Genomic DNA, 10,657 nt, shown 5'->3' with positions numbered 1-10,657 from the left:
AAGATCTAGAATGTTACTGCTATATTTGAGCTGTCTCAGTGGGAAAACGAGAAATTCAGTAGTGTTTGAGTTGCTGATTATCTGAATGCCTTTTGTTTTTTATTTTAAATTTTAGTACACTGATCTCTCTAAACCTGGGGAGAATTCTCCATGCTTCATCTCACAGAGATGGCTCCAACCTCACCTGTGCCTTCTATGCTCTCCTGACCTAGGTCTTCCGCAGACCATTCCTCCGGTTCCGGTCACCCCTCCCCTTTCTCTTACTTGCTCCAAACCCGATGACCCCCTCACTCTCCCATCACAGGGCAGGAGCTGATGCCGTGGGACAGATGTACCCTGACCATTAACAACTGTTTGTGTTTTATTTTGGAGTGGAGATGTTGGGGAGGAACATGCACATGATGTGAAACTGAGCTCAGGCATGAGCTATAGGGTAAAGCAGCCCCTGTGAATTCCAACGTGTGTTGGAGAGCATGGGGCAGGGCCCACGGCATCACCAACCAAGGGCACCGCGGCTGCTTTCCCTGTTTCCTCTGGGCATGGCGGCTGTTAGAACTGTGTGTGTTAAAAATAAACAAATAAATATAATGGAAAACAACTAATAGGGGGAAAATGTCAGCACTCGCTTTTTGTTTTTAAATATTAGAATGATTTAAACTAGATAAAAAGAAGGTATCTGTGAAATATATATTGTATGTATCATAATATACAAATATATAATATACATTATATATTGTATCCAGAAACTTATCTTTTAGTAGAAAAAAGGAGAAGGATCAATCATTATTGTCTTTCCGGCCAAGACCAGGAAAGGTTCTCATCCCTCTGTTCATCACCATCATCCTCACTTTCTGTTATCACTACAGTAAATGGAAAGCAATATGTCATGGCCTGGGGCAGGCGACATAAAACTTTCTCAAATTCCAGGGACACGTTTGGAACAACTGATTTCCTTTCTGGGTCATGAGTTTAAGTGACAGAAATGCTTGAACTGTAGCCTAGACAGATTGGGAGACTTTCACCTGTACTGTGTCACCTGGGAAAAAAATGAATCTAGTCACACACCTGAATTAAATATATGGTTTTTAAATTTTCAGTGACATTCCTAAGTGACTACCCTTGTTTCTTAATGATAGCATGCAACACAGAGCAATGTAAATGTAATTTTAAAAAGAGAATCCTCATGCCACAAGAACTTCAGAAAATTCATTAAATAAAGAGGTTCTTGGGAAGTTTTTTAAAAGACCATTTATACATCATTTTAATTAGGTTAGCTTTACAAGCAGCTTGTAGAGGTTCTTGGCTTTTTGTTTGTTTTTTATTTGTTTGTTTGTTTTTTAAAAGAAGAACTTCCAGTCAAGATGGAGGCATAAGTAAACACAGCTTGCCTCCTCTTATGAAAATTACATCTAAAAATTACATCAAAATTACAACTAAAATATAGAATAACCATCACTCAAAAACATCAGAAATTGAGTTGAATGGAACTCTGACAACTATGGAATTAAAGAAACCACATTTATTCAGATTGGCAGGACGGGCCGGGATGCAGGATGGTTCCACATCCATGTGTGGTGGATAAAAACTCAGGAGAAATATCTCAGGTATAAGTCCCAGTCCCATACCTGGCCCCCCAGCCCAGGGTTCCAGTGCCAGGAAGATGTCTGCATAACTTCTGGCTGCAAAAACCAGCAGGGATTGAGGTGGTGAAAGAAACTGCTAGAGCAGTTCCCCTTAAAGAACCCGCATGTGGACTTACTCAGACTCACTCCCTCTGAGCTCCAGCACCAGGGTACCAGATTAAGAGGCACCAGTGGCAAACAGGGAGAAACTGAACTGTCTGGCATCAAGGCAGGAGCTAGGGAACAACTATCTTTCATAGAGAAAGGCGGACAGAGGCCATTGTCCCTTTTCTGAACCCTCCCCCCTGCCGTGGACCAGCCGCAGCAGGGTCCAGGGTTTCCTGAGAGGTGGGTAAGGCATCGGTGATGGGTAACAGACGACAACACGCCTCAAAGGACAGTGAAGCTCTGTTCCGTTTATTGCAAGTACAGGCAGGTTTTTATATTTTCATTTTAGTGATTAACATTTGCAGTATAGCATGATCAGTTAAGCAGAAAAAATTAACACAAAGGTAACCAGGAAAAGTATGAAAGTTCCCATAGATTCAGTTATAATAAACAAAGATTATTTTGACCAGGAGAGCCATAAATCAGGTAATTAGAAATAGCTGTGTGCACAGAATTTGAATGTCTTATTGTATATTAAAATTTCTCAGAATTTGTCATGGGGCAAAAGGATATGCTAGATTGAGTAGAGGTAATAGGAGATTTATTATAAGGCCTTTGTGATGTCTAACTTAGCTATCTAGCCTTTTCTGTCTAAAATGTTTCTCTGTGTACTATGGACTCTGACTCCCTGGTAATCGTTTCTATGTGTTTAATTTGTAATTGCTAACCAGCATATCTTATTTCTTTGCCTGTCTAATTGATATATATTCTTTTTTTCTTTTTTTTTTCATATTTTTTTTATTGATTATGCCATTACATTTGCTCTATTCCCCCCCTCCCCCTCCACCCTGCATACCCCTCCCCCACCATTTCCCCCTTTAGTTCATGAACATGTGTCTCAAATTCTTTAGATTCTGTATTTCCCCTACTATTCTTACCCTCCCCCCTATCTATTTTCTATCTACTGTCTGTACTACTTATTTTCTGTACCTTCTCCCCCCTTCCCCCTCCTCCCACTCCCCTGTTGCTAACCCTCCATGTGATCTTCATTTCTATGGTTCTGCTCCTGATCTAGCTATCCTCTTAGTTTGCTTTTGTTTTAGGTGTGGTTCTTAATAACTGTGAGTTTGCTGTCCTTTCACTGTTCATCTTTTTTATCTTCTTTTTCTTAGGGTAAGTCCCTTTAACATTTCATATAGTAAGGGCTTGGTGATGATGTACTCCTTGAATTTGGTCTTATCTGAGAAGCACTTTATCTGTCCTTCCATTCTAAATGAAAGTTTTGCTGGGTAGAGCAATCTTGGTTGTAGATCTTTGGTTTTCATGACTTGGAATACCTCTGTCCAGCCCCTTCTTGCCTGTAAGGTCTCTTTTGAGAAATCAGCTGACAGTCTGATGGGAACTCCTTTGTAGGTGACTGTCCCCTTAGCTCTTGCTGCTTCTAGGATTCTCTCCTTCATTTTAATCTTGGCTAATGTAATTATGATGTGCCTTGGTGTGTTCCTTCTTGGGTCCAACTTCTTTGGGACTCTCTGAGCTTCCTGGATTTCTCGGAAGTCTATTTCCTTTGCCATCTTGGGGAAATTCTCCTTTATTATTTGTTCAAATAATTTTTCAACTGGTGGTTGTGCCTTTCCCCCTTCTGGTACCCCTATAATTCGGATGTTGGAACGTTTAAAGATGTCCTGGAGGTTCCTAATCTTCTCCTCATTTTTCTGAATTCTTATTTCTTCATTCCTTTCTGTTTTATCATTTTTTTCTTCTGTCTGGTCCTCTCCCTTGATTTGAGTCCCAATTTTCTTTCCATTACTATTGGTATCTTTTGTATCAGCATTCATTTCAATTAATTTAGCTTCCATATGTTTCTCTAATTTGTGACTAAAATCCACCAGTTCTGTAAGAATCTTTATAACCAGTGTTTTGAACTGTGCATCTGAAAGACTGGCTATTTCTTCATCACTTAGGTCTATCGGTTCTGGGGCTCTGAGTTGATCTAGAGCCATTTTTGGTTTATTCGTGCTGTTAAGTGAGCGGAGCGAAGCCTTAGTTGTTTACCAGGACGGGGGCGACCCAGGTCGCTGGTTTGTGATGCTGTGTGTGGGGGCGGGGTCAGAGAGGGAGCGATGGCGTTCCTCTCCGCTAGCCCAGAGCATCCAGTCACTCACACAAACGCCTCGGGCTTGCTTATCTGATCCTAATTTTGCGAGCCTGCTGCACCGCGCGCGGGTTTCCCTTCTCACTGGTTTCTCCGCACGTAAATGCGCGCGACCGACTGACCCACCGCGCCTCTTCCCTATGCGCTCCGCAGCCAGCTCGCTGGCGATCAGCCCTCGGTTGCCTGCGCGCCCCGCGCACCGCCCCGGGAATTTTTTCTTGCTAACCTGCTCCGCTTCTGGTCTCGCTCCTTGTACCGTTCCAGCCGAGTATCTAGTTGTCCTTTGGACTCCGTATTGTTGATTTTCCGTGTGGCTTGGTTGTGACTGCTGTTAAAAATAGTTGTTCTTAGATTTGGTTGTGCACAGAGGCGAGGTGGACCCTCCACCTACTTCTCCATCTTGGCGGAAGTCCCCTTTTTTTCTTTTTTTTAAAAATATGGAACGCTTCACGAATTTGCGTGTCATCCTTGCGCAGGGGCCATGCTAATCTTCTCTGTATTGTTCCAATTTTAGTATATGTGCTGCCGAAGCGAGCACTAATTGATATATATTCTTATTCAAGGTAAAGGAGGGGCTGTTACTCCAACAACTTTTAGACATTCAGAAGCTATTTCATTAGAGGGGATTTTGTTCTCTGGTCAAGAAATTATTTTGTACAACTTCATTGAAATTATGTGAATCAATGAACCTGAAATACAGGTGTCTAACAATCCTACCACATTTTGATCACCCAAACAAACATGTAAGGAGAGATAGACAGGAAATCCAGCCACAGTTGCCTCTGCCCTGCAGATGCATCTCAACCGTCCCGACCATATCCCTGGGCTGTGGATAGGGGTCTATATAGTTTTTACTTGTTTTCTTGGAAGACCCTTTGTATCTGTGGGTAAGGAACAGTCGTGGGAAAGTCTTTCTAATCTGTTCTTCCAATTCCTCAACTGTTGGCAGCACAACCTGTGTTTGCAACAATAACCTGGTTCTTTTTTAACTGGCCTTAACTGTTGATCTAAGAGATGTAATTTGTTTTTCTTATTTCTGGTACACCATGGCAGTCTTGATCACTTTAAGTTGCTCAAACCAGGGTAATTTATACAACTTGACGTGTTTTCCCTTATGGTTAACAATTATATTACCCTGGCTGTCGTACTCTCCTGTATAAGGGAGAGGGGAATCTGTGGGGATTTGTCCATCCTTTCAGGCAGTTCCGTGGGGAATACTAATGTTTTCCCCTGAATTGTCCCTTCCTCTTGGGTGATTTTCACAGGAATAAGTAAGTATAGTACAATGTCTATATTCAGTAGTAAGAGTAAAATGGTTAAAATAAAACAGCCAATTGGTAACCCATTTTGGATGCCACGTTCTCCTCCGGGGAGACGAATTCCTTGAACTCGAGTCCTCCATGCCCAGACCTTGTCAGACAACATGGTTGGAAGAGGACATGGTACCCCCAACAGAGCTGGCAGGTGAGTGCCACATCTGAAACTCCATCAACCTGGCTAACACTGTTTGCCCCACCCTGGAGATCCCCTGAGACTGTGTCCACCAAATGTTTGGGCCTAACCAAACTGTTAACAGTGACTTTTCCATATGAATGGCTGATCTCGCCTGAAGCTTCACAACTTCCTAAATCCTATCAAACAAGCAACAGCCAGCCTCAGTGACCCCCTAGTTCCCCCTACCTCCTGCTAAGTGGCCCCAAGTTCAGAATGAGCAGCAGCCAGCCTAGGTTCACAGCTTGGCTTTGCCTGGGAATCTCCAAGCTCAGCACAAGTAGCAGCCATCTCAGATTGTTTTATAGCTCAGGCAGGGTGGCTCCAGGCAAAATGCAGGTTGGGGCCGACCTTGGCCTGCAACCACCCAGGAAACCCCAGGGCCTGCCCACCCAGTGGACAGCTACAGACCACATGGGGCACCACCAACCTGTCTCTGCACAGCTAATCCTCCATGGAGGGTGAAGGTTGGTGGTCAGTGGTCACAGCCAGTCCCTGCAGCTGACTGGCCTGAGTAAATTTCTCACATTGACCCGATAACAGCAACCGAAGCTCAACTACAAGAGGAGGGTGTACTCAGCCCACACAAAGGTTGCACCTCGAGAACCCAGCTTGGGTGATAGGGGAGGCTGTACCACTAGACCCTACAGGACACCCATGACATTAGATCACTAATGTAGTGGTCTAGCTGCTGTAATGGTCTAGTAGCTACTATGACAGGGAGTCATAGCAGTGTACCTAATACATGGAAACAAACGCAAGGAGGGTGCCAAAAGTAAAAGACAAGTAATCATGTCCCAAATGAAAGAACAGATCAAAACTCCAGGAAAAAAACTAAGCAAAATGGAAATAAGCAATCTATCAGATGCAAAGTTCAAAACACCGGTTACAAGGATGTTCAAGGAACTTAGTGAGGACCTCAACAGCATGAAAAAAGATCCAGTCAGAAACAAAGGACACACTAATTGAAATAAAGAACAATTTACAGGGAAACAACAGTAGAGTGGATGAAGCCAAGAATCAAATCAATGATTTGGGATTAAGGAAGCAAAATACAACCAATCAGAACAAGAAGAAAAGAGAATTAAAAAAAATGAGGATAGTATAAGCAGCCTCTGGGACAACTTCAAGCTTTCCAACATTTACATCATAGGGTTGCCAGGAGGAGAAGAGAAAGAACAAGAAATTGAAAATCTATTTGAAAAAATAATGAAAGCAAACTTCCCTAATTTGGTGAAGGAAATAGACATGAAAGTCCAGGAAGCACAGAGAGTCTTAATTATGATGAATGCAAAGAGGCCCACTCTAAGACACATCATAATTAAAATGCCAAAGTTTAAAGATAAAGAGAGGCTCTTAAAAGCAGCAAGAAAAAAGCAGTTAGTTACCTATAGGGGAGTTCCCATAAGACTGTCAGCTGATTTCTCAAAAGAAACTTCAGGCTCAAAAGGATTGGCAAGAAATATTGAAAGTCATGAAAAGCGGGGGTCTTACTTTTTCTGGGCAAGATTGCTCTATCCAGCAAAGCTATTATTTAGAATCAAAGGGCAGATAAAGATTGTCCCAGACAAGAAAAAAACTAAAGGAATTCATCATCACCAAACCATTATTATATGAAATGGTAAAGGACTTATTTAAGGAAAAGAAGATCAAAACTATAAACAGGAAAATGGCAATAAATATGTATTTATCAACTGAATCTAAGAAACAAACTAAGCAAACAAGAAGAACAGCGACAGAATCGTGAATATGGAGAGTGTTTTGATGTTTGCCAGATGGGATGGAGGTTTGTGGGGGAATAGGTGAAGAGGTAAGGGGATTAAGAAGTACAAAAAGGCAGTTACCGAATAGCTATGGGGATGTAAAGTGCAGTATAGGAAATGGAGCAGCCAACGAACTTATACACATGACCCATGGGTATGAACAATGGTGTGGGGATTGCCTGAGGGAGTGGGGGTACTGGGTGGAGGGAGGGGAATGGGAAAAATCAGGACAACTGTAACAGCATAATCAATAAAATATAATTTTTAAAAAAGAAAGTAATATACTTATCCCATATGCCACCACCAGGATTAACAGATATCACTCTTGTGCCAGATGTGCTTCAGCACTTTTTGTTTTTACTGCTTCAGCTAAAGCTCCAGCTCCTCACCATCCTTTCCCTTTCAGGCCCTGAGTTAATGCTGCCTGGAAGTTGTTGTTTATTGTCCTTATCGTATCATTTGTACTTTTACGACATATGTTCACATTCAGATTCAATATAGTGTCATACTGTGCATGTGTGTGTACCCAAATAACATCCCACTGTTGCTAACTTGTCACATTTTTTACACTTAACATCACTTTGAGGTTGAGCTATACTGATACATGTAGACCTACATTCGTTTTAATTTCTGTGCAGTTTTAAAGTATGATAGTATATTATAAACCTATCTGCAGTGTGTTTATTCATTCTACTGCTTATGGACAGTAAGGTCATTTCCATTTCCTGGGTCATTCTTAATAAATTTCTTTTCTCAATTTTTTAAAAAGTTCACAGACTCTTAAGAAAAAGACATTCTGAGAACCACATTCATGAAAAAAGAACAACTTCCTTGTATATTTCTTTCGTGTGTGTGTGAGAACAATATGAAAAGTTGAGGTTGTTTCATTTTGAAAAATAAGAACGGGGAACATACACCTTCTAAGTAAACACTCCAAAGCAAAGTATATAGTCTGGTTTGTTTTATGACCAGAAAGGGAGTGGTAAGCACTTTCAGTTTCTCAATTGTCACATTTCTCAATTGTCTTCATTTTCTTCAACAAGCAACCATTGCTGTGATAACCTAAAATCAAAGTCACTTCTATTTTTTAGAAGTTGTTATTTGCCTGCTTTCCTGTGTTTAATGCAGGTATTCTGCTGTTGCTCAAACGTAGTGGGGTCTTACCTGAATGCAAACACTTCGGTGGAACTTACTCTTCAGCTCCGAGGTAAATGTGCAAACTAACTCTACCCCAGATTTCAGGAGACAGGGTGCGATCGCCTGAGGGGGATGCAGAACCCACCTTCATTTTTATTTGACCTTGGTGTCCTGTGATTAATTCACTTCCCGCTGGCAATTGTGACACGATCATCAAACGGCCCCTAGGTCTCCCATTACACCAGTTGGATCTGAGGAGGCTGCATTTTACCCCGGAAAGGATATTTTTAAAAGAATGATGTGAGGTTCTAAGAATACTTGAGAATATTCTTAGCTTTTCTGTTTTCTCCTTTTTTTTTTTTATTCTTAGCTCTTCGATAATGCATTCAGAGAAGTGTTTTCAAAAGCATGGAATAACAATGGTTATAAGAACACTACACATTTGCTGTAAAGAGAACAGTGTTCAAGGGATATGGGTGGCATTCTGTAATGCACTCAGGGTTGTGTTTAAACATGAAATGAAACAGCTAAACGTGTGCCACGTGCTGCCACTTTTTTGACATTTAATTCAGTGACCAGTAGGTGCTTGGTCAGGAAATACAGAGTGAGACATACTCCCCCAAATCCACAACCCAACAGCAAAGGAGGCACAAAAAATAAAGTAAAACGTAGAAGACACAAAGGGTTATACTGTTGTAAGAAAAAAAATGTAAACAATGGAATTCCTTAGAGAATTATCTCTAAGATCAGTCTTATTTTAACACGTTCCCCAAGTGCTGGAGAACATAGAAGAGGAAATTCCAAAGTTTATATTCATTAATACATTCTCCCAGGAAGAAAAACCACAGATAAGTTCATACTTCGTGATTGATTAACAACTTAAAAAAATGGCATATATTCCAAGGGAGCATTTAAGAAGCTAATGAACTAATAATACAGTCAATATGAATACATGCTAAAGAATGAATTTTCTTAATAAAGAAAGTATTTTCCATCAAATATGACACCAGAGAAGTGACTAATTATGTTTTCCCCACACCAAAATTATTAAACTGGGCCACATGATTTAACAAAAGACAATGGTATAAGATAATATTAGAATGACTGTTTGGGAATAAGCCAGGAAATATCTCCTAATTTAGTCATAATCTTGGAACAGTCACACCTAGTCCTGAAGTTAGATGTTTAAAATTATGGAATTATAGGACTTAGAGAAATCTGCAGGTTCGAAAGATCCATTTCATTGACACAACAGCTTCATAAGACCATAAAAATCTCACTATTAAAAGCATCAGAAAAGATTTTTAAAAGAAAAGCAACCCAGGATTCACTTCTTCTTCTTCTTCTTTTTTTTTTTTTTTTTTTTTTGGCAAGGCATGAAGAATACTGTGGTAGGAACTATGAAAATATTTTGGTTAAAGTAGGTTTTCAAATTTTCATGTGACAATCCGAAAAACACATTAATAAATAATCAGAAACAACTGTTTAGATTTTAGCAAAGGTCATCTTCACCCTCCACAACTTACAACCAGGTGGGAAAGTCTGAGATACTGAATCATAGGAACAGTCCCATCTCTGGAGAATGCCCATAGAGTCACACACCTGTGTCTTCCAGAGACACAGCTCCTGGAGCCCATATCTCGAACATGGGCAATGGGCCTGATTCATTCCTCTGATCTTATGCTCTTTCATTTAAGAAAGTTCCAGAGGTGAGATATGTTCTCTCAAAATTAAAGTTGAATCCAAGTTTAAGGAACACAGTCAGTAAAAATAGGCTCATTTATGATGATTGTCTTTAGCAAAAAAAAGTATCAGTTCATACATAATTTGGATCAGGATTCCCCTACTTTCATGAAAGTTTATTCCGATATCTGCATATTTTCAAAAGGTCAAGAGCTTTGCCTTGGGTTTCTACGGCTGAAGGGTTTCATCATTGTTTCTGCAGACTTTGAAATGAAATATCCACCGTAGCAAAGAATTTATCGGGCATTGCAGTATTTCACAGGTAAGTTTGTAGCTGAGAAGGTTATGAACTGCTGGCTAGCTGGTTAGGGACATTTCCCCACCGTCTATAGAAGGGTTAGGATAAACCTGAGAAACTCTCTTTCTACCACAACAGAGACAAAATAAATTGTCACCATGTTCCTGAGTTTACAGGACATGGACATTCTGTCGTAGTTTCACCTATGTGGACATTTGATGTGGACACCTCCATCTGCTCACCAATGGCAGAAAGAGTATGTTCATGTTGCTTTGACTACAGGTATCATTTCAGGGAAACTTGAGTAACTAGAGAGAGGACTTCAGGAAGATGACCCCACAGAGCTTTATGAACTCCTGAGCTCTTTCCTGGTGTGTGTGCACGGGCCTGACCCTAAGTA

General features: G+C 40.8%; 1 non-coding gene across 1 annotated transcript; it reads right to left on the bottom strand.

Annotated features, from left to right (window-relative positions):
* Window positions 1-4,316: 4,316 nt before the first annotated feature.
* LOC128627737 (U6 spliceosomal RNA) lies at window positions 4,317-4,423 on the bottom strand. The gene has a single exon (XR_008392036.1). It is a non-coding gene; the product is annotated as a U6 spliceosomal RNA (small nuclear RNA).
* Window positions 4,424-10,657: the final 6,234 nt, after the last annotated feature.

The sequence above is a fragment of the Artibeus jamaicensis genome, unplaced genomic scaffold, assembly GCF_021234435.1.
Source record: "Artibeus jamaicensis isolate MK-2021 breed Jamaican fruit bat unplaced genomic scaffold, CSHL_Jam_final contig_465, whole genome shotgun sequence".
Taxonomy (NCBI): Eukaryota; Metazoa; Chordata; class Mammalia; order Chiroptera; family Phyllostomidae; genus Artibeus; species Artibeus jamaicensis.
Note: the sequence above shows the minus strand (reverse complement) of the source record. Positions and strands in the feature narration are given on the sequence as shown.